This window comes from Zonotrichia albicollis, chromosome 8 (assembly GCF_047830755.1).
Source record: "Zonotrichia albicollis isolate bZonAlb1 chromosome 8, bZonAlb1.hap1, whole genome shotgun sequence".
Classification (NCBI taxonomy): domain Eukaryota; kingdom Metazoa; phylum Chordata; class Aves; order Passeriformes; family Passerellidae; genus Zonotrichia; species Zonotrichia albicollis.
The window spans coordinates 17,815,431-17,838,748 of NC_133826.1; the positions used below are offsets into that span (position 1 = coordinate 17,815,431).

Below are 23,318 nucleotides of genomic sequence, written 5' to 3' on the forward strand. Positions count from 1 at the left end.
ATTGCTACTATCAAAGTCCCTGTTCATTTGCTAAAACCTCTGTTTCTGGTTCCTCTTCTGATCCACTGCAACACCTGGCCTGCACCTGTGACATGTCTTACAGAGTAGTTGATTGCCAAAATCCCTTGATGGAAACCAAGGGATTGAGTGAGCAACTAACAAATTGCCCCTTGTCTCTGGATGAGGGGTGCATAGCTATAGGGAAACATGAAGAGTATCTCCCTGTTGAGCTATCCTGGATGAGGCAGGTTGCCAGCTTGTTTTGCAGATGGATCAGTAGTCACAACAGTATGGTTCCGGTGTCCAGGTGTTCCAGTGGGTTTTTTTTGGAGTTGAGCCAGAAGCCTATCTTTTCTAAGAAAAGAAAGTGATAATGAGTCATTCACAGATGTCTCAAACACACTTAGAAGCTAAATGTCTTCCTACTGTAGTAATAATAACATAATATTAAGAGGTGAAGGCCATCAGCTCAGTCAAATGGAATTAAAAAAGAGTCTCATACTTTCTTTTTCCTTTCCCTTAAGTATTATTTAATACTTAGCAATAGCAACCATGATGGGCTAAATGCTTTCTTGCAGCCATAATATCTTGGTCTCAGCAAGGAGTGCATAATTTGACAGATAGGATGTTGCTGAGGAATGAGTGCAGAATGCAGGCAGGGTTTTTCTGATGAGGTGATGAATATTAGTTAAATTGAAATAGTGGGATCAGGGCTGGCTTCATATAGCCTGACCTTGCCCATTCAGTGTGTTTTCTTCTTTGTCCTTCTTGTCTGCTTTGTTTCCATGACTTGTTTTCGGCACTAAATGAAAGAGCCTCATAGAGCTGCTCTGTGTGTATCTCCCAGTTAGCTGTGCACAAAGCAGTGGGACTCCAGCACGGCTGCAGGTGAAGCCTCCACCATGGCAGCAGCCTCTGCCCTGCTGTGCAGGATGCAAGGTCCAGGTAGGGAAGCACCTGCTAACAAAGAGTGGCCTGATTGCTCAAATGCAGTTGTTGCCAGCTGCTGCTGTAATTTCTTCTTGCGTGTTCCTGTAGCAGGGGCATCTTCATGGGCAGGAATGTCAGAGGTTGCCAAGGGAGCATGGCTGATTTTCAGGGTACACCAAACAAGCCTGCAAGGGACAAAGAAGAGCACAGTGAAAGAAGAAAGGGAGTCCTCTCAGAACATCTGCAATGCCACTTAACAGAGGCAGTAAGAAGCAGTAATGAGAGATGGAGAAAAGGAAAAACTGGAGTTCTGTCCCACCAGCTTTAAGGCCTGTAATGTAAGATGAGGGAATTTGGTGTGAAATGACAACTTTGGAAAACAGACCTGGTGAAATGAGGGTAATCAATGCTGCCATATCAGCTTTATAGGAAAGATGAGAGTGACATTCAGTTGTAAGGGAGTGGTGCTGTACAGGAAGCATTTTATAAAGCACAACAGCATAAAAATGTTATGGCGGAAGAGCAGATCCATGGAACCACTATGGGCAGAAATCTTGTGCTCTAATGATAATGCAGTGCTAAGATTGTGTTACAAGCCCCCCTGCTCAGACCTGAAATACTGCTCAGAAAATGTGAAATGAGATAGGGAAGCTGCAAATTCAGTACAGGCAGCAACAGTGAGACATTTCAGCAGGTGCCCTGTAGGGACTGGATTGGTGCCTTTTCATGATGGGAAAAAGAGAGGATGCATCCAGATGTGTAAAGTGGCTGCTTCCCAGAACACCTGGTGCATCCAGAAAGGTGTTACTCTGGATGTGCTCCCGAGTGGTGCACTGGAGCTGTTTGGTAACTAGTGACTGCCATAAGGTCACATTGAGCTCTACAGCTGAAGAGAGCAAAATAAACACATGCAGAACATGGCCATTTGATTTTAAGTACAGGAGCTGCAGAACAAGCAGACAACTGAACAACAAACACTTAAAGAATTATTCTAAAAGGCCTATAAGCCTCCTGAGGGCTATTAACAATACAGGTATTTTAATAAAGTTATCAGAAGCCCCACATATATCTCAAAGTAAAAAAAAGAGAATACTAAATCATCCTCAGGAGCTTATATCACTAGATAGAAACCTCTGCACAGGACCTCCACTGGACACTGTAACAAAATGGCCAGATGCTGGAAACAGGAAAGCCTGCTCAAATGAACAGTAGAGGAAAGTCCTTAAAACATGGCTGGCCAAACACAAGCAGGAAATTAAAAATCTCATAAAGAATTAGAAAAATGCCTTACAAAAGACTCTCAAGCTGTTGACAAAAAGCTCCTTAGTATATCAAACCCAGGAAATCAGTGAGACTACTTGACAGCAGCAGCATAACTGGGGCACTCAGTGGAAAGCCCAGGCCAGGGATGGTTAGTGAATTCTTTGTGTTGGTCTCTGCCTGCTGAAGGTGCTGGGAAGATCTTTCACAGGAGTTTCTTATTTTCTGTGGGATGATGGCGGTGTGTTTTTTTATTTTTATTATATTTTGTATTGGTGGTTGTTTGTTTTTCAGCAGGTGGGTCAGAGAAAATAAATCAGCCTGGAGTGAGTATCGAGAAGCTGTGCTACTGCATCATCCCATCCTTGCAGGAAGCTGGTGGGCTGTCAGTGTAATCCCGTCCATAAATTTGGTTCTAGAGGGTAACCTGGGAATTACTGACCAGTGTGTCTGATCTCCATAGGTGGGGGGATAGAATGTAAGAAAATATAGTGCAGAAGGTAATCTCACACCTGAGGAGATGCAGCTGTACTAATTACCAGAGATTAGGAACAGGCCTGCCCTTAATATGCCACATCTGTGTCCAATAAGGATGAGTGCTATAAAAGAGTGGGTTAGCTGGTTGAGAAGCAAGCTGGAGTGTTTTGTCTGTGCTGTGAAGAAAGAGGAGTCAGTGCTGTGAGGAGCTGCCCATGAGACATCACCGAGAAGGTATGGGAGCTTTGCAATAAGATGACAGCATCCATACTTAGTGAGCTGGTAGCATCCCTTTGAAAGTGAATAACACTATTCAATATGTGGCTAATCATAAGTACCAGGTCCTTGCAATGTGAGCCTGTAGCCCAGAAAGCCAGCTGCCTCCTGGGCTGCATCACAAGCAGTGTGGCCAGCAGGCTGAGGGAGGGGATTCTGCCCCTCTGCTCTGGGGAGACTCCATCTGCAGTGCTGTATCCAGTTTTGGAGTGCTTAGCTCAGAAAAGACATGGACCTCTTGCAGCAGGTACAGATGAGGCCATAAGGCTGATCAGAGAGCTGGAGTACCTGCCTTCTGAAGACAGGCTGGGAGAGTTGGGATTATTATTCAGCCTGGAAGTGAAGGCTCTGGGGAGACTTCTTAGCAACATTCCTGTACTCACTGGGGGTTTATAAGAAAGAGGGGCACAGACTTCTTAGCAAAGTGTCACAATAGGACATGTGGTATTGATTTTAAAGTAGCAGAGGATAGACTGAGACTAGAGATAAGAGCACTGGTGAGGCTGTGCCTCGAGCTCTGTGTCCAGTTCTGGGCCCCTCACTTCAAAAAGGACGTGGAGACGCTGTAACATGTCCAGCAAAGCACAGCAAGGCATGAGAGCCATCACTTGTCTGATGGGAAATGGCTGAGGGAGCTGGGCTTGTTGAGTCTTGAGGATAGGAGGCTCAGGGGACCTCACCACTCTCTACAGCCACATGGAAGGAGGGTGGAGCAAGTTGGAGGCTGGTCTCTTCTGCAGTGAAAGGACCAGAGGAAATGGCCTTAAGCTGAGACGGAAGATTCAGATTAGATACGAGAAATTTTTTTTTTTGCTGTTAGGGTAGTTGGGTTGCCCAGGAGATCGTGGAGTCACCACCCTGGAAATGTTTAAGGCACTGGTCAGACTGGGTGATCTTAGAACCATAGTCATCAGGGTTGGAAGAGAATGTTAAGTAAGCACACAGAAGTGGATGGTAGAGAAACGGAATGTACAACTGTTCACACAGTCCTGAAGTCCTTCAGCCCCCAAACAAGGGAACTTTTGAGGAAATTAGGGCCATTATTGCCATTTCTTTTTGAGTCTTGAAGTTTGGGAAGGGAAGAGAGCATAAAGTGGGAACATGGCTATCAATGTAGGTCTTTAGTTCATCCTCTGTGCATATATTAATTAACTAACAAATAGAGAAACAAAACACAAAGTTGTGCTACTGGACCTGCAAACTTGAGAGAAATATACTTCCTACTAGTCTCTTCCTTAAATGACTTTTTAAGAAAAAAGATCGTGAACACCAGCCAACTTTATTGTAGAGAACTTTATTGCAGCTAATTTTATGTTCTTTTTGGAAATCAAACTCTTGCAAATGAAAGTGATATTTGTGTTGATTCATTGGGACTATGGTGCACTGTGTGCATAAGCTTAATTGCAGAAATATTGCTACACAAATACTATTAAATATTGACCACAAATATATGAGTTTATAGCTAGAAAGTGTGTTTTTCATTCACTTCTGCTGAAGTAATTTTCTTTCCTTTTCTCCCGTAGGCAGTGGTGTGATTTGTTTATAACATTATATGTGGGTCCCAAAACCACCCGATTGAGCAAATAGTTAAAGCAAAATTGACATTACTAATTATAAGTTTGATACCAAGGATTCTGTTTCTTTTATTAATGTGAGTATCTGTAAAATGCCTAGGCAAATCATCAACAGTAAGTCAATCTTCTTTAGCTGTTAGAATATGGCTTTTCTGTGGAAAAATAGATATAAATAAATTGAATTCAGGGTGTTTTTCAGAGCCTGGGTCTGACTGACTTGCCTGATTTTGTCATGTGAGGATACCCATGGACCTGGTTTCTTTATAACTGTGTTTGTATTTTTTTTTTTTTCTTGCATGAGTCTTTCTACTATGAGAAAAATGTCAAAATCTTGGTTCTTCTAAAGTGAAATTGAAGTTTTAATTTTAGAAACCAAACTAACTAAAAGCAAACAAAGCATCCTCTCTAATGTTTCAAATAAAGTTAACTTTCATTAAAAGTTTGTTGATTCTCTTAAGAGCTTGTGCAAAAAGATACTTTATATGGAAAAGTAGGCTGGATAGATCCTGAATGCTTATAGGACCTTTGTACTATCTCTGATGTTCTAGGTAATTCTATGTAAAGCCTCTAAAGTTGCCCTTTGATTACAGTCAATAAGAGGCCAAAACCATTTGTTAGCCAGGATAGACAGTGCTCGGGGATGTGTGCGATGGCTGCACTGCTATTAGATCTGTCTGGTACCTTCGAGGCTCTTGGAAAGATATCTTGTAAAACAGGGAGTAAATAGAAAGTATTGAGCGTTAATATGGTCATTTTCCTGGGTGCCCAATAGCCTTCAAGTCATAAAAATGAGTAATAAGTTTTGAAAGAAAATAATTAATACCTACAATTTCAGAAATTACTCTGTTAATGGATGTTCTCGTCAATTAAACTTAATGGTCTGAAAAGTGTTATTGATTGCTTTGATGTTTTATCTAAACACACACAAAAAAGGGGGAAAAAAAGTGATTTGTTTGATTTTATTTGGTGGCTATTTTCATGCCTGTCTGTAGTGTGAGGAATGCTGAAAGAAAGTTGTATCAGTCTTTTTTTAGTCTGTGAGTCTGTTTGCTCATGTAGTATGGCATGAGTGGACCTGGCTCCTCTGTGCAGGAGAGACTGATAAGATCATTTTAGGGAAATCTAATTATTCCTTGAACTGGAAACTTTCTTCTGCTGCATAGTTGAGGGAAGCTTGCACACATCTTATGTACCGTTACAACTGGTTTATTAAATTAGAGATCTGTGTGACTTGAAGATCAAGTACTATATTATATGTACTTAGTATCCATAGGGCTTACTTTGACTTCATTATTTACTTGCTAGACTTGATAATTTTTTAGGAGATATTGGGTAATTCCTGTTCTTTTTTTCCTTATTTCTCTTTTTTTTCCCCCCCGATTTTGTTAGGTGATCCAATCAGAAAGTGGGTTTGGGTAGTGATAGGTAAGGGGATGATGTGGTGTGGCCACCTGCTGTGTTTGGCTTGCTGTGTCACTGAGTTTGGGGGCAGGCAAAAGCACCAGTATCAGTGACTGAAGTTTATTCAGTTCATTCCTTCTGGTCCACAGACCATGCTAAGGCTGGTTGTCATCTTGTGCACAGAATTGTAAAGCTACTGGATGGGTAATGGTGACTAAAGCTATAGGAGGTATTTGTAAGCCAAACTTACATGTCAAGATATTTGTGTGGAGGCATGTTTGTAAATGGTGTATCTGTTGCTTTATCTGTGGTAACAGTGATTCATCATGCGCCTTTTTCCCATTTTTACTTTATGCCATGTCACCATCTCAAGCTCTTCGTTCCTTCATGTGCAGGAGGGGCCTGGAGATTGCATTTTGATGTTAAACATTACGTTTTTATGAACATTTTTATAATCTTTAATCAATTTTAGTTACCTGATCCTTCAATTGCACATTTTATTCCTGGTTTCTACTGTTACTGCCATTTACTTGGCAGAGACAGGAAGAAGATGGCTGTTTCATCTAGTTTATAACTTAGAAACTAATTTTGAGAAATAAAAAGCATATGCAGCTGATTTCTAGGGTTAACTGTATGGCCCTGACAACTATCTGTCTCTTTCAGGAAATACTTAACAGGCTTAAAATCATGTGGTCTAGACTTTTAGGATTTTTATTTTTCTTTCTAATTCTGTCTGTGTTTGGGAATATAGAAGAGAAAGTTAGGCACTATAGATTAATTTGACTGCCTCTTTTTTAGTGCATTTGAGAAGTACTTGACAAAGCTTTCTCCTGTATCTATTTAGAGATTGGGTTTTTGGAGTAGAGGCTCTGACAAGTGATGACTTGTGTTGGATATGTTATTCTATCCCTGCTAGAACTGAATTTCCAGCTATTTCCCCACCATTAATTTCCCTGTACTTTTCCATCTGGTATAAAAATCTCGTCCATCCCCTGTCAAGAGACCAAAGTGGAGCAATCGAAACTCCAGCTCTGCTCTGCTGTGACCACAGGGAGGCAGCTGCTGAACTAAGTCAGAGGGTGCTCACGTTCTCCCTGCCAGGAGGTGCAAGAAACACTGAGTGACATCCACTCAGTGATTTCTGGAATTTCTCCTTCCTAAATGCAAGGCTACCTGCCAGCATCTCTTCCTTCTGAGCTATGATGCTGTGCCCTTGTGGTTGTGAATAGTGCCTGGCCCCTGCTCAGTCTTTGTAAAGAGCTGCTTTAAAAACAATACCTTGTTTGTTGCATTCATCTCTGACTTACAGCAGTGACCTTGCTTATACCCACATCTTGTTACAGTTTATTTTCAAAAATCTTTGATCTTCTTTGGTACATCTGTTGGAGGAGCACTAGTCTGCAGACTCGTGTGTAGGATATATCAATTGGCAGCTGAAGATACAGAGCAAGACTGTGCTAGCTTCTTCTTGTAATTCAGAGTTAATTCATTACCCTGAAGATTTTACAGTCTGCAAAGGCTTAATTGAGTGGCAGTAACCATAGCCAATGTTTGTCCTTATGCCTTTTGCCCCTGCTCCCAACCCCAAAAGATGCTTGATATTGACTTCTCTTTTCTAGTCTGCTGGTGTGGAGGCAGGCTTGTTGGATTTATTCTTCTGTGATGAGATTAAAAATTATGCCAAGTTTTTTTGCCTTAGATGGGAGGTGGCAGAGTTGGAGAAAGGGACCATGCCTCTCTATCCCTTCATATAAACCAACAGGGGGTTTACTCTTTTCATAGAGATGAACAAGCAGTGAAAACTTTAAACCTTAGAAGTGACGTACAAGAAAAATGGTTGTTTATGTTCAGGCTGTTGGGTAAAGAAATAGAAAGGGAGAAAGGTTATGAGTAAACATCTGTGTATGTCTTTTGCTCAGTCTTAATTTGGCAATGATCTGAGCAGATAAGAGTTCATTTTGCTATAGCTGGGAAAAGTTGGTGTGTCATATATAGTGTATACACAGAAAATGAAATGATACCATGCTTCTCTATTAAGGAGTATAATTTTGTGGTATGAGAAACTGTGTCTATACATTTTATGATAATGAGATGATTAAAACATGTGTTAAAGTTGTATTCTGAAATTCACTTCAAAAGTACTTGCAATTAACATAGGAAAAAGTAAAAATTCACTTCTGGAAAGATAATGAGATACTTTGCATTAAAATATGCATTGATCATGGTTAACATCGTGTGCTTTAAGAAGTTAAGAAATTAGAAAGCTAAGATTTGCACAAACTTGCTCCTGTTATACAGGATTAAATTTTATTAAGGAGTGGAAGAGTTGGGACTACTTTGGTTATTATTGTAGTTTTTTCCTAAGCATTTTCAGTGCACACCACACTCGCTTCCATGAGCACAGCTTCCAAGCTTACTAAGAAACAAACATGAAGTATTTATTTAAACATTCCTGAACATTTTTAAGAGTCATCAAGTTTAATGAGAAGGTACAGAGCTCCATTGTCTCTACAAGATAATAATTGTCTTCGGTGGAATGAAATGGGTGTTAAGAAGTCATATAAAAATGAAATAACAGGAGGAATCTTGCTAATTAGAATAGGTGAAGTTTACCAATATCCATTTATTTAGTAGAATTAAGCAGTCTTTTCTTCTCTTTGGATTAGTTAATAGTCCCATGTTTATGATACTCCAAATCTTTTTCATTGTGGTTTATTTAATTTCTTCTATTAACCTTCTGAACTTTGCTGTACAGGTAAGGGGTATGGAGCTGTAATGTAATGTCTGCTGCTTATGCTATATGTTAAGCTGTGGCACTGTATTTAGATGATACACTCTTTTCTTCTCAGTGCTACAGGGAAAGACTTTGATCTTCCAGGAATTGTTTTCTGTCAGTAGTTAAGTGCCTTTTGTGTCTGGGTATTCGCTTTTATTTGAGTACACTTAGTCAGAAATAAAACTATGAACAAATTACTGGAATTTAATCTTTGCAGATGTGGTTTCCTTCTCAATCCTTTGAATATTGTTCTAAAACCATCTGGTACACTTAAATTCACATTTATGTGGATGCTTTAGAATGAGTATTTTCTGTTAAGGCTATCTCTGAAGCAGACAGTCTTCTTGAAGATGATCTTGTAACTCCTTGCATTGCACCATTGACTCTTTGGAGCGTACACCCTAAGGCTCATGCTGATGATTTTAACTCCTATTGCTATTGATTTCAGAAATCCAGTGAAACTGCACAATACATTTTTTTTCCTGTTTCCATCTATTACAATATCCATGTTTGTAAACAAACCTTCATGATGCAGCAGATTTTTTTCCTGAGAGTCTCTTCTGTTCAGAAGTCTGAATCAAAACCAGCTTGTCATATTGACTAAGAGATAAATTTGATGTTGCCTGGTCCATCTCCTTATACAGACACATTTTGACACAGTGTATTTGAGTGCTAATAATGACATTAGAAGATGTTGGAAAGAGATCTAATTTGGCATGCAGGAGTGACTTTGCTGTCATCTCCTATTTTCTGCACAATTGACAGCAGATACTTGGGGCTGAATTTTTCTTTCAGGTCAGATTTCCAAGGCATGAGGCTGTCTGTTAGAAACAGATAAGACCAAAACCAATACGGAAGTACTTGTTGGAAGTGTCAGCAGTGCTGAGGATTTAAAAAGAGTGCTTCAGTTTTCTGTTTATGACATGACACAACAACACATATTTCACTAGCAATAAAATCCAACCAACAACCCCATGCCAGTTCTTAAAATTTCTCACTGGGAAAATTTTGTATTAGTAGTCTTATCTGGGAAGAACAAAATTTTTTTTCAACCAATATATCTATTTTGTCACACTCCCTAGCTAGTATTGTTAAATTATTTTCCAAGAAATCAAAGTAGGTGTAAATGCCCTCATGATCCAAAATGCTTTCAAGTTTTCACTGTCAGACAAATAAAATTTATATCTGTACTTAATTTTTAGTGTGCAAGACACTGAAAAAACAGTGTCTTGCAGTGCATGAAAACATTATCTGAGGTAAGACCAAAACAATATGCTTTCAAATATTTCCAAACATGTTTCATACGCTGTTGTTTCTCAAACAGCCCATTTCATATCCCACCTCTTCCCTTTAGCAAAAACAAGTGGGCTACTTATACGTTCCTGTTGGTGAATGTTACTGTCTAAAACTTCCCTCAAAGAGCACCAGTGAAGAACAGCTCCTACCCAGTCTGCAATCTGAAGAGTGACCAGTTCTGCAGTGGGCCAGGTGCTGTGGATGTCAGTTCAGCCTCTTAGTTGGGGAATTTGTTGTATGAAAGTGGATTTCTGCTCTCTGGAGAAATACTCTTCTTTGAATTCCCCTGTCCTGACTGATTGCTGTAATTAATTTTAATAGTTTATTATCAATCTCAATTCTTCATTAAAAGTGGTAATGAAAATACTCAAAAGGAATTCTGAAAGTTTTGGGGTGAAATAGTGTTTTCACCACATTTGCTAGGGTATTCCCAAAATCAAAGAGAATATATGTATATATACACACACATATATATATATTTTTTTCATCAGACTGGGGAAGAGAGAACTATAGTTTAATCTAGTGAACAGTTTTGCTTCTCAGTTCTTTGTCTGCCAGATCAGGCTTTGAAAAATAGCAAAACTATTTTGAGATTTTTAATAAACAATCCAGGAAATTGGAAGTTTTCATTTTGACAGTTTCAAGATGAAGTGTTTTAACTTTAATATCAAAAATAATTTTTCATCTTTAAGAATATTTTTAAAAGAGGCAGAAAGCAATTTCATGTGGAGATGACTGATCTTGATCATGGGTGATGTCATGTCCCGTTGGATTAACAGTGCAGGGAAAGTAGCTTGGCTGCCACTGAAGATACATTTGCTCTGTAAAAAGTAGAAATTTTCTTCTTTGGGGTTGTAATGAAATGTGTTTCATAATTATCTAAGAGTAGAAAGGAAATAAAAGGAAAAATTTTCTATGGAGTTACCTGGATTATCTGTTCTGCAAGCTGCTTGAGCACATAAGGAGTGGAGCATCTTCCCCAGCAGGAAGGAGGATACTTGCCCCTCTGTGCTGGTCAGTAGACCTCAGCCTAAAATTAGAGTAAAGCTGATTGATGATGGTTTTTAAATGAGACCTGAAGCTGAATTATGCATAATATGGTTATTTTTTGTCCAACTCTAGGTAACAGTGTTCTGAGTTTTCTTTCCAAAAAAGGCATTTTTGTAATGAATTGTGAACAAGTAACACTATGGGTAGTGGTCGATGTATATCGAGCTACAAGACCAAATTCCTATATGAATATCTAGTGAAATAAAAAATAGACAGAAAATATATATTTATCCTTTAGTGGTAAAGGATATGGGCATTATGGGAACACTGACATATGTTTTTTACTAAGCCAATATTTTGAACTGATAAGTGATTATCATCTACTAAAATGGCACCAATAGAACAAAGACCAAAAAGCTAATGCCACAATGAGATATCATGTTACAACCCTGTAAATTTTAATTCCCTATGTTATTAGGGAAGATAGCATGAGCATGTTAAATATTGTCTCATTTCATGATAGGGAATTAAAATAGTTTAGAAATAATTTTCCCATAAACACGGAGTATGTGATCAGCTTACTCCAAGAATAGCTAAAACGAAGTAAGGCGAAGGGCGTAAGGCAAAGATGAGATATAAATTGCCTGAATTATTATTTTAGTTTATTTTTGTTTGTAATAAAACTTAATTTCTTTTCCAAATGTATATTTACAGGCTTTTTTTGCTACTGTTACCTTGCCTGTAATAATTTTTACACCGTGCTGTATAAGGCAAGTACTACCATAGGCAGCGGTTAGACTTGCAGTAAAAATAAAATACTGTACCTATTCACAGGGCTGTGGTGAGCTGAAGCCACACCTATGTGTGCTCTGCTGGTCTCAGTCAAGCTCCCAGTCTCCAGGAAGAGCAGCCTGCTCCAAATCCTCATTATTCAACATGCTGAACAACATCCTGTGAATTGCCCGGGTTGCCCAAGGGGCTTGTGCTGTGACTGTGGCTGCCCTGGTGCCGCACAGCCTGTGTTCCTCCAGCACCTGGCACAGGTGGGAGCCAGGGGCTCAGCGCTGCCCTGCCCCTTGTGCTGTGGCTGGGCCCTGCCCTGGTGCTGCACAGCCTGTGTGCCTCCAGCACCTAGCGCGGGTGGGAGCCAGGGGCTCAGCGCTGCCCTGCCCTGCGGAACTGAAATCCTGCCCGTGTTCTGCGAGAGTGGAAGGCCCCGGATGCTTCCCCTCTTCTCTCTCTTCCCTCTCTTTCCTTTCTGCACATTGCATGCTCCCGTCTGGGGAATGCTGGGGAGGTTTGGAGGGTCTAGGTACTACTTTTGTGGAGATATGTTGAAAAGTTGTATAGATAGAAATGTAATATTACCAAGTAATATCTGAGCAATGCAAACCTGTATTGCTTGGGTATTACTTGGTAACCTTTGAAAGTTTCGATGGGAACTTACTGCTGGTCTTTGTATTTTGATGCCTAGATACTTGTTATGTGGATGCCCTAAACTTTCTGTCTATAATAAGACTATTAATTCTTTTGATATTTTGCTTTTTACAAGACTATTATGACTTGAACTGCTTTTCTTATGACTCGTGAGAATGGCAATTGGTAACCCACTAATATTTCTGCCCACAAGGGTTTGTAATTTCAGAAGTAATCACTTCGTGGCTGATGTAAATTTTGTAATGAGAAATACTAGATTTATGACTGCAGGATTTCTCACAGACTGTTTTATTGCTTAGAGGAATTGCTTTCTCTGTTGGGAAAATCCATCATTAGATGTCTGCCTCAAATGTTTTGTGGGCGGTTTATGCTTTGAGAATGCTAATGCAATCATTGAAACAATCATGATGATTTGAGATAGTATAATTGTTCCCCTTCCTTCACTCCAGACACAGAATGAGCTGCAAGTGAAGCTAGGTGTGGGTTAGTAAGGGGACCTTACCCGCCAGCATGTGAGTAATTGCAATATCTGGTCATTGGGTTCTTGCCCCACCTTTTATGTTCAGTGCACTTTCCTGAAATAGGTTTCTGATTTCTGTACATACTAGCTGAGATGGAAGAATGCAGGATTAGTCACAGTGATGATGACAACTGATTTGGAAGAAGGTCTTTGCTGATGCATTTTTGCACTGAACCTCTCTAGGTAAAAGTACTGCTTGCCTGTAGGATGGATATCCTTGGGCAAAATGTTGGAGGGAGTAAGTCTTTGCAGTTCCTAATGAAGCTCAGGCCTCAAAGATGGGCATTTCCCAACTTGCTGGAATTGGGATGTTTCTGGACATGCCTTCTGGATGAGAAAATTTTGGGACCTCCTAAGCTTTTGTGATAAAAACCTTGGCATTCCCAAGGTTAGTTGATGTAGGCTGTGAGGATTAAAGTTCTGTTTTGAAATACAAAATATGAGTATCTAAGACTGAAATCTGTGGTGGACCTGTGGCCAAGGTTTGCTGTAGGCAACTTCTAAGCTTTCTGTTAAAATTTAATATAGTTTTGTCAGCTCTATGCCAGTAGAACATCTCTGCAGAGAAACTGCTTCCGTCAGCAAGGTCTTTCCTTCATGGATTGGTGTCTATAAAAAGAAATAGAAAAGAGTGGGAATGATCTTAGAAACATCATGCACCACCATGTAACCTCTCAAATATATATATATTTATATATATATTTCTCAAATCTATTTTTCTGTATGTGCTTTAGCAATGCTAAAGGCATCTATTTCCTGGAGTGTGGACAGCAGGGTAGAGAAGAAGGTGGGAACCTATCTTTGAGTCACTATTCCCTTTGCATCCTGCTGTATCTCGTTTTGCCCCAATGCCTGCTTTTACGGACCCAACTGAAGCCCTTCACTGCTTCTATGAAGCTGCATTGTTGCATGGATTAGCATTTCTTTTCATTTCTGCTTTCTGTGTGCAATAGGTGTATTCTGGGTGGAAACATGTGCTACTGGAGAATCACCTGTGATGTATTGGAGTTTCAATTCTTTGTCTGATTTAGCATATTTTTGCTTTTTAATGTAATTCATTTCTGCACTGCTGATCTTATTCTGTATTGAAACAGCACATTTGTGCATGATTCAAGTTCATTTCTGGAAACCAGTTTCAATAACTTTCATTTATTTAAACTATTAAAATAGTTTAAAGTACAGAGAACAGTACCACTCGCTTTCTATTTAAATTGCAGCTCTAACCGTTGAAATAGCCTTGAAATAAAGTATCTTGGGTTCTGCTTGACCTGATTCAATATAACACTTAAAAAGTAGAAGTACTGAAAAGATAGTCAGATGCATTCCCTATTTGGCTCAGGCTATTGAAATGGCAAGGGTATGAGTTTGCCATAGCTATTAATATGATATTAATCCAGGGTATATTATATATTGCTTTAAAGTCTTATCGGGAGGACTGGATATCCTTTTGTAATGTGTTCTTTTGCTTTTTCTATACACTGATATTTTGTAGATGAGCCATTGCTCAATAAGTGAAGTATAAATGGCTCTTCTTATATGATCAAGTATGATGTTATTGAATGCCTTACAAAGAGGCTGTATCCTCTGCACATTAAGATTGAGTCTGGTGCTTATTACAAAATCCAGACTTTTCAGATGCTAAATACATGCTCTATCTTACAAGCTAAAAATGGTAGACTCCTGACAGTTTTGGGATGTTGAGGCTAAATGACTCTCTTATGTCCATCTTTCTTTCTTTTGTCCTTCTGGTTTCAGTTTAGGCCCTAGTTCTTAGCAGTATGAAATATCTCTGTGGATCCAGATGGCTAGAAAGTAGCAATGCCATTACAGTCTCCAATTTTCTGAATCAGGGCATTTGTTATTTTGACTTTTCCTATAGAATATCACTGTAAAAATATTAGTTTTTGACATGGTGATAGCTTATTTTGTGTATTTGGTTTGCTGTAGAAACTTTCATTGGTTATTTTTAGGCTGTTGGAGATGTTTACTATAGCTTCACACTACTCAAGATTGCTTCTACCTTTGTTTTTTGTAGGTGGGTTTTCAGATGCTCCAAGGAAAGTTTTAAAATCATCTATATGTACAATTGTTTCTGGGATATCTCCTTTATTCCATGTAAGTAAATAGTTCAAGAATTTCTTGGTTTGTTTCTCATCTTCTGTTGAGAATCTCGTAAGAAAACTGCATGAAAACCAAAAAAATTTAAACTCTCTTGTCTGCTTTTATGAGTAGTCTGTCTCTGTCTGTACTCTAATTTTTTATAATTTATTTTTATAAGAAGTTGTTCTGCACCTGGTTTATCAATTTGTTGGCAGTGCATTGATAAGAACTTTATTTCCATGGCTTCTTCTCTCTGAGATAATTAAAAGTTCCACTCCTGTGTTCCTGCACTCAGTTCATTCAGTTCAGCACAGTGGCTGCAGAGGCACAATTTACTCCTTCACCCTGTCCAGTGTTCAGCTTCCCATGTATCAAGATTAATAATAATATTCAGAGAGCACATACATAGAGGGAGGGAGGTATTGATTGCCATTAAAATGTTGGGTCTTGTGTTAAGGAATCTGGTTTTGCTCCTTACCATCACATCACCTAATTGAATGTGAGTGGATAAAATTATTTCTAGGCTACATCTGGTGCATGATGGTGCACCAGTGCCCTTACTTGTTTAAATATATGAGCCTTTTGAAATAGGGAACACTAAAAATATTAGTGGAGTGACAAAAAAAAATGATATTATTTTGGAAGGAATGCAGATACCCTTTAAAAAAGAGAAGGAAAAAGCTAATAAGCATGGGTAGTGGTACTGTTTCATAAAGGATTCATAAAAGAGGTCATGAAAAGTAAATCTGCTTTGATTAAAAAAAAAAGTTTAAGGTATGTAAAGTGAGATGTATGCAGATTAGATTGTTCCTGAAAGAGATTATTAAATACAAGTGTCACTTGGTTTTATTTGGTTAGGTTAGTCACAAAATTGACTGCATAGCTATCTATGGAACTTGCTGAAAAAGCAGGAGAACTCCATAAACCTTTCCCTAGGCCGCTCATTTTCCACAAATTTTGTAGTTTCTGCGCGTGTGAGGAAAAATATTCTTTTGATCTACATCTTAATTCATGCACTAATAATTCCAGAACAAAGATGAAAAACATATTTGAATCTGAATTGGAGAAAAATAGTTCTATTGTAATGTAAGAAAACTTGGTGGAACTACCACTAAGAGGAGCATAAACAATGTGCAGCAAATGTAGTTTAATACAAAAATAAATAAATAAAAACAATATTATGTACCTTTCAGGTTTGGGTTGAAGCCTTTTCTGTGAATTGCAAATTATGTTTCAGTGATTGTTAATAATGCAAGTTTGTTATTGGTACATTAGTGCATATTTAATTGCATCCATACAAGTAGGAAACAGGTACAGAGGCGTCAGAACTGACAAACACAGAATTGAAGCTGTGTTGTGAAATGAAATAAAGCTTGAATTCAGCCTACAAGTTAAATTGTTTTTGCAAAAGTCAGCAAAACATGAGCTTATTTTGGATAAACTGAACCTTATGTTGACTGAGTCCTTTTTCAAAATTATTTTGAAATAATTGCACTGCAAAACCTTCTCCTTTCTGCAAGAGGTGTTAATAAATATGCACCCAAATGTCAACCAAATTTAAGATATGTTAGGGAGAAAAAAGTAGTCTGATTTTTAGTAACAGTAATTTGAAGACCCTTCTCCCTGCTATGGTCTTTGTATCCCTTGTTAGCACATGCAGATTCCAGCTCTTCCTTGTACAGACAGCAGCTAAGGCCACTCCATTGCACTTACACATTTCCTTTTTTAAAGATTAGCATGTAAAAGGTGGGCAGAAACACATCACAACGTTAAATCTGCATGTGTTGTCTTATTTTGAAACTGGTGGAAAATTGAAAAAAAAGATCCCAAACCAACACAAATCTAAGAAAATGAAACCACCCACTTGGATGACTCCTTTGCTCTCCATCTCCGAAGAGAGGATTTCAGCCATGTGCCAGTGGATGTGTGAGTGTTTCAGAGCAGACCTGGAGAATGAAAATCAGATCTCTTTGTCTAAGCCAGGTTGTCCTTTCTTCTTTTGAAATGGACCTGCATATACCTCATAGTTAGGATACTGCCAGTAATTGTTACAGGGTAAAATGCTTATTAGTTTTCCTATCAACCACATCTCTCTTTGCCAGTACTCACTTGGACAAGGTGAATTCTCTTTTCTTCATTAATTACGCAGGTGATCAGTGAGAGAGCAGAGTTGTGTGGAGGTGGAGAGAAGCGGGGGAAGTTGTGGAACACGAATTCACAAGTTTGGCCTGAAAAAGATACGTGTCTTGATACACAGCTGACAATGTTTCTTGTCCCATTTGCAGTTTGGACAAATTTGTCTCCTTTGCCATGCTATCTACAGTCTTGAGGAGGAGGCTGGACAGCAGACATCTTTAACATCATAGGCATATTTCTCAAAGGCAGCAGTTGAAATGATCTGACACTGAATATGTTTAAGGCTAAATTGTGCATATTTATCCTTAGTTGAAAAGGATCATTAGATTATGCCTATGCTCATATGAAATCAATAGTAACATGTGCAATGAGCCTGTCCTCTCTTTTATGGCATTACAGACTGGAGTATTTTACACAGAAATAGGGCAAGATGTGAAACAGAGTGCATACTGCTTTGGGCTGGGAGACATGGACCATAAATCAGGATATGTGTGCATAATTACAAGGTATCAGAACAAGTCTCAAGGGTATTTTTAGCACTATAAAATGTTGGATAGACTTGTTCTCCTACAGAACATTATCCTTCTCATTTCTTCACTCCTAGGTACCAAACAGTTTTGTTGGCCAGGTTACTTGAAATGGTAGCAGTGTGATAAATGGCAGCTGCAAGAGTATATTGTGTTTAATTGCACAATCAGAGTTTAAAACTTCTTCTGATTACATTGTGCAAAGGCTCTGAACTGATTTTCTGAAAATGTCTCCAGGGTTAAACACTTTCTTAACTAACATTTGGATGTGAAAACCAAAGGCTTGATTTTTTTTCTGCTGATGTGCAATATTTTGGGAAGACAGAATCACAGAACCATTAGGATGGAGAAGTCCTCTATGGTCTGACTATTAACCCAACACTGCCAAGACCACCACTAAACCATGTCCCTGAGTGATTATCTACACAGCTTTTAAATCCCTCCAGGGATGGTGACACATCTGCTTCCTTCGGCAGCCTGTTCCAGTGCTTGGCAACCCTTTCAGTGAAGAACTTTTCCCTAATAACCAGTCTGAACCTCACCTGATGCAAATTGAGGCATTTCCTCTCATGCTACTGCTTCTTTTCCAGGACTGGCCCCACCTTGCTGCAGCCTCTTTTCAGGCCGTTTTAGAGAGTAAGGTCTTCCTCGGCCTCCTTTTCTCCTGACTAAGTGGCCTCAGCTCCCTCTGCTGTAAATTCTTGGCTGCCACTTCAGGATCTACTTGAAAGCCATCAATGAATACCTGGTGCTCAGAATCTCTGAGTGACACTGACTTTTTCATGCAGGCAGTGTCTTGGGCAAAATTCTCATTTCGATGCATGTGAAATGACAGCAACAAAAAAAATAAGGGAGGAGTGAGATGAATTAGAAATGTCCCCTCTACTTGTATTGTCCACTTGAACTGCCATTTTCTGAGGTGACAGGAGGGAGGAGAGTAGAAAACAAACCATCTCTAAAATTAAGAAGTGTGAGAAGCGCCTCAGTGGTAAGAAAAGCTGTGCTTTTTTCTTTTTCAGGTAATGGAAGCTTCTGTGCAGCCTGAGAGTGTGTATTCCCCATTGCAGCAGAGTTCACACTTAGGAGTTTAGTTAGAACTGTTATGTGATTATTTTGCCTAAGATCAGATTTTAACCCTGCAGTTTAGTTAGAATTGAGGCTTAGATTCAAACAGAAGGGGGGTTATGTTTTTTTCTGCATTACCTGGCACTAAATCTCTAACTCTGCTCCCAATGTAATGAATCCAGATTCAGTTCTCCCTAGTTGTTCAGCTGTGTTTAAGTCCTATGCCATCCCCTGTACTCTCCTACATTTGCACAAAGTCAAAGCAGGATTCTTATAAGGCCTTAAAAAGCCGTTATCCCATGTAATTTTCATGAGTGACTAACAAGATTGGTTGAGCTGTCCCTAGTGTCATTGCTGTCTCGGTGTAAAAAGAAGCACCTTGGGTGGCAGGATGTTTTCAAATGGGTGCAGCAGGTGCAGTGCTAAGACAGGATGGAAGAACAGAGCTACCAAGCTGTCTACTTTTTCCTTGAGGAAGATAGAGAGACATCTGGGATAATGGGTATGAGAGATCTTATCCATTTTGTGGAAGTGGATCTGGAAGAAAAAAATTCTGCTGTGCTTTTGCCATGAAACTCTCCACTGCTGCTGTAACACCTGTAATCTTCTCAGTGAGTTTCTGAAGATGAATAACTTGCCATCCCTTTCTTAAATGCTTATTTTTCTGAAAGTGAAGATAGAAATGTCTTTTAATGTGCTTCGAAGATTCAAAAGGAAAGACCTCTGCACTGATCTAATTCTCTGAAAGCCCCTTATTGTGATATACTACTAGCTTTTGTGGAGCAAGTAGCTGTCATTTAACTTGATTCAGGTAATTTATTCATATCAATTAATTGGGTAATGAGCCATAGACAGGCTTTCGGTATCTGAAAACTACTATCTTCCTTTTGCCATTCCCTGCAGGAGAAAATAGAATATAAAATTTCCCCAAATATTCAAAAACCATATTTTTATTTTAATAAAATTTCCACAATGTTATTTGTCTTTGATGTTCAATATTATCTTCAAATCAATTTTGACATTCTTCTTTCCTTATTTGTGCTGCATTAGCATGTTCTCATGTCTTAAAATGGTGGGATCACTTATGATGCCTGAGCATTTGCACCTATTGCTTAAATTGTGTAGCTTGTACTAGTAGTTGTGTAGGTGATAGGTAGTAGATAATTTCAAACTAGATTGATAATCATATACCTCATTTGATGTGTTTTAATTCCTTGATCCAATAGATTAAAAAAATCAAAGTTACGGCTAAGGATGGCTTGGTGATTTTTTTTTTTGTAGCTTGGTAAAGTATTTGTAACATGGCTTAAAATATTTTGAGATTACATGTTCTAAAAGCAGACCTTATCCAGCACTTAAAAATAAATGCAAAGAAAATACTTTGCAAAGGTATTAAACATTTAACAGCCTTAAAAATATTTTTTTAATAACCTTACAGAATGGGCTTTTAGATTAACTTCTGTGTAGTGGTAATGTTTCTCAGATTTTCACATATACTGATAATAACATCAAAACACCTTTAAAGTTCACCTTATGAAGCAATTGGGGAACTTTTTATTACTTCTGGTACTTGTAGTTTTATTATTGGTTAGAATTATTGCTATTTGACTTACACCTACCTTTTCTTTATGCTTCCACCTAGGTAAATCAGTCTATTTAGTCACAGTAAACTACTGATTTTTAACAGGATAGAGCTTTCAGCAGCAGTCCAGGATCTCTGGGTTTTTCACACTCTGGATGGACTTCCAGGGTGACTGGAGTTCAAGTCCTTTGCATCTTAGAGACACCTCTTCTGTGAGCAGGTGATGTCAAAATGTATGAGTCATTTTATATGCTGTTATTAATTTCTGTGAGTTTGAAATGTCACACTTGCTATGCAGAAGTGCTGGATCTGTAACTTTTGTGTTTGTTCTCATGACAGATCTCGTTTTAATGTACGGTTCAAATGTAGGCCTGGAGCAAATAAGCACACATCTAAAAAAGGTGAGATTTTTTTCCCCATATTTGTATTCTTATTTATTTCAAACCATGTAAATTGTATGTGTTTCTATCAGGAAGAGCGTAGTGATGAGAAATTTATATTAGCCCTGAGCTAGACCTTGACTATTAAGGGTGAATCTTTTAAGGTTTTAATATGCATTAATATGTGTTTTCCAACAATTAGTTGAAACTCTAAGAGTGCATTTAGTGCTGGCCTGGAGCACGTTCCTGAGGGCTCATTATCCTGTCAAGGCCTGTAAGATGTGGACCCTGCAGGAGTGATGTTGGTACTTAGTGAGTTAATATGGAGTTCGATTTTTTTTTTTTTTTTTGCATGGTCATTGGAGGGAAAGGCTACAGCTGATACAGATGGAGATGAAAATGCACGACCCTGGTTCTAAATTTATTTTGGGAAAATTGGATTTGTTGCTCTTCAGCTTTCCTTCTGAAAACTCTCTTGTGGCTTTATTGTCAGCTGAAGTGTTTATTGACTGACAAGTGCTTGCATTTTAGTGGTGGATACAGTGATCCTAGTAAACACTTTGGGGCTTTCGTGATGCAATATGCTGTGTAAGTGTTTGTGTTGTTTTATGATGGAGTGGGCAGAAGATTATTTAAATAAAAAGTAGAATAAAACCCACGCAGTTTCAGCAGCCATTAGTTTCATTAAAGCTAGTACAAAGATAAGAGTTAAATGATTTGTGGATATATACAAATGTCTTAAAGTATAAAAGCAACAAGAATCCAATGCCATTATTGCTGGGAGAAGTGCCAGCATTCTCATTATTTTTAATGACTTCCAAACTGGGCCCTTAGTGACTGATGAGGTAAGCAATTTCAGATGGGAAATGTGATATACTCAGTACTGGAACGTGCTGAATGCCCTCAGTTGTTAGGGGCCATGGCTGTGCTGAGGGTACTGTAAGAAGCAGCAGACAAATTGTAGGTTGCAGGTTACTTTAGACAGAGGAAATTTTTTCTAGGTTGCTGAATAAAATAGAACAATCTAGATGATAAAAATTGTAGGTAATGGCACTGCTCATGAAAAAACATTAATCACTGAAGAAAGGTAGATACTAAAGAAAGCAATCTTTGGGTTCATCCCAATATTAAAAAAAAAAAGGCACCAAACAAAACCTTCAGTAACTGTTTCTGTTTATTGAAAAAGATAAGCATCTTATGAAGATATGGAGGTTGTTAATAATGAAGTGACTGCTGTGAGAGGCACTTACCTCAGGACCAGGTGGCCTGCAGTTCCCATGTGCCCAATGTCCCCCTTCTGCACTGCTGGATGAGCTGGAGAGCTGTGCCCCTCGGAAATCCCACCAGCACTCTGCTTGTCTCCTGGCAGGGACACAGTGCTTTGGTGTCTCCTCCTGGGTAGGAGGGAGTTGGCAGAAGGAGCTTCTCCAAGAGGGCAGGATCCCAGCTGGGAACACCCCTGACTGCCCATGGGGCTGCCTGGGCGTTAAGCAAGACATGTCAGTCAGGAGTGCTGAACAGTAAATTAGGAACACCACAAATCCTGGAAGTGTTTTAATGGTAAAAAAGGGACTTCTGCAGAACCTGGGCACATCTTTTCAGCATGTAGAACAGGAGGCTGGGCAGCCCCTTGTCCCTGTCTGCCCCAGGCAGAGAGCCCAAGTCACCTGCTGGCAAGCCTGGGGACAAGGCATCCCTTACCATCCCTTCTGGTTGGGTGTACCTGCAGAGAAATGCATTCTATTGTGCCAAATATAAAAAACTGAAAATGCTTTAAGTTTTACAAAGCTGCCTCTTGGGGCTTCAGGCAATGAAAAATACTGCTTGGTGCAGAGCAGGGAAGTTGCAGAGTGCCACTTGTGTGATGATGAAATGTCTGCCTTGGAAGTTAAAATTACTGTGAAGATGACCCAGCAATAGCCAACAAACCTGCAAATTTGTAGCAAACACAAAGCAGTGTTTTTTTCTTTTCTTTTCTTTTTTTTCTTTTTTTTTTTTTTAAATGATGGAGCTTTTTGCAATGTGATCCTTTGAAAGCTAAAAATATACCTAGTTTGCATAGATACTAGATAATTTCATAGAATATTGGTCAACTGATGGCTATTAAAAAAGAAGCTGATAGGTGGCCCTGATCTTAGGAAACCCATAAATCACTGGTTGCTGAAATTTCAGGAAATGAATCAGAAGCAAGCTCATGCTCTGTCACTCCATTAGTGATCCCCACAGGAATGGGGCACAGTGGTGACCTCACCCCAGAGCCAGTGCTGTGTGCCCCCTCCCGTGTCCAAGGGTGATTTGCAGGGTCAAGTGTGGATGTGAGAAGTTATTATTGTCTCATTTCTATTTCAGCTGGGAGCCTTGCAGTAGTAATCCAAGCTCTTTGTGCCCTAGGTGGCTCTGACTGTTCTCAGGCACCCCAAATGTTGTCCTAGGCCAGGGAAGGGAAGAGCAGCATCTCTCAGCAGTCTAGGTGGGCTCTACAGCTGAGCCACTGCTTCACGTGGAGTTGTGGCCGCTGGAAATTCAGGTGAGCACTCTGCTGTACAAATTGTCACTGCTCTCCAGTGTGAGTTACTCTGCACACACGGAGT

General features: G+C 39.2%; 1 long non-coding RNA gene across 1 annotated transcript; it reads right to left on the reverse strand.

The window, feature by feature from the left end:
- Positions 1 to 8,500: 8,500 nt before the first annotated feature.
- Positions 8,501 to 22,147, reverse strand: LOC113458620 (uncharacterized). Its single transcript, XR_003379018.2, has 3 exons — positions 21,978 to 22,147; positions 17,147 to 17,265; positions 8,501 to 13,546 (listed from the first exon to the last, which is right to left on the reverse strand). It is a non-coding gene; the product is annotated as an uncharacterized LOC113458620 (long non-coding RNA).
- Between the last annotated feature and the right edge of the window lie 1,171 nt (positions 22,148 to 23,318).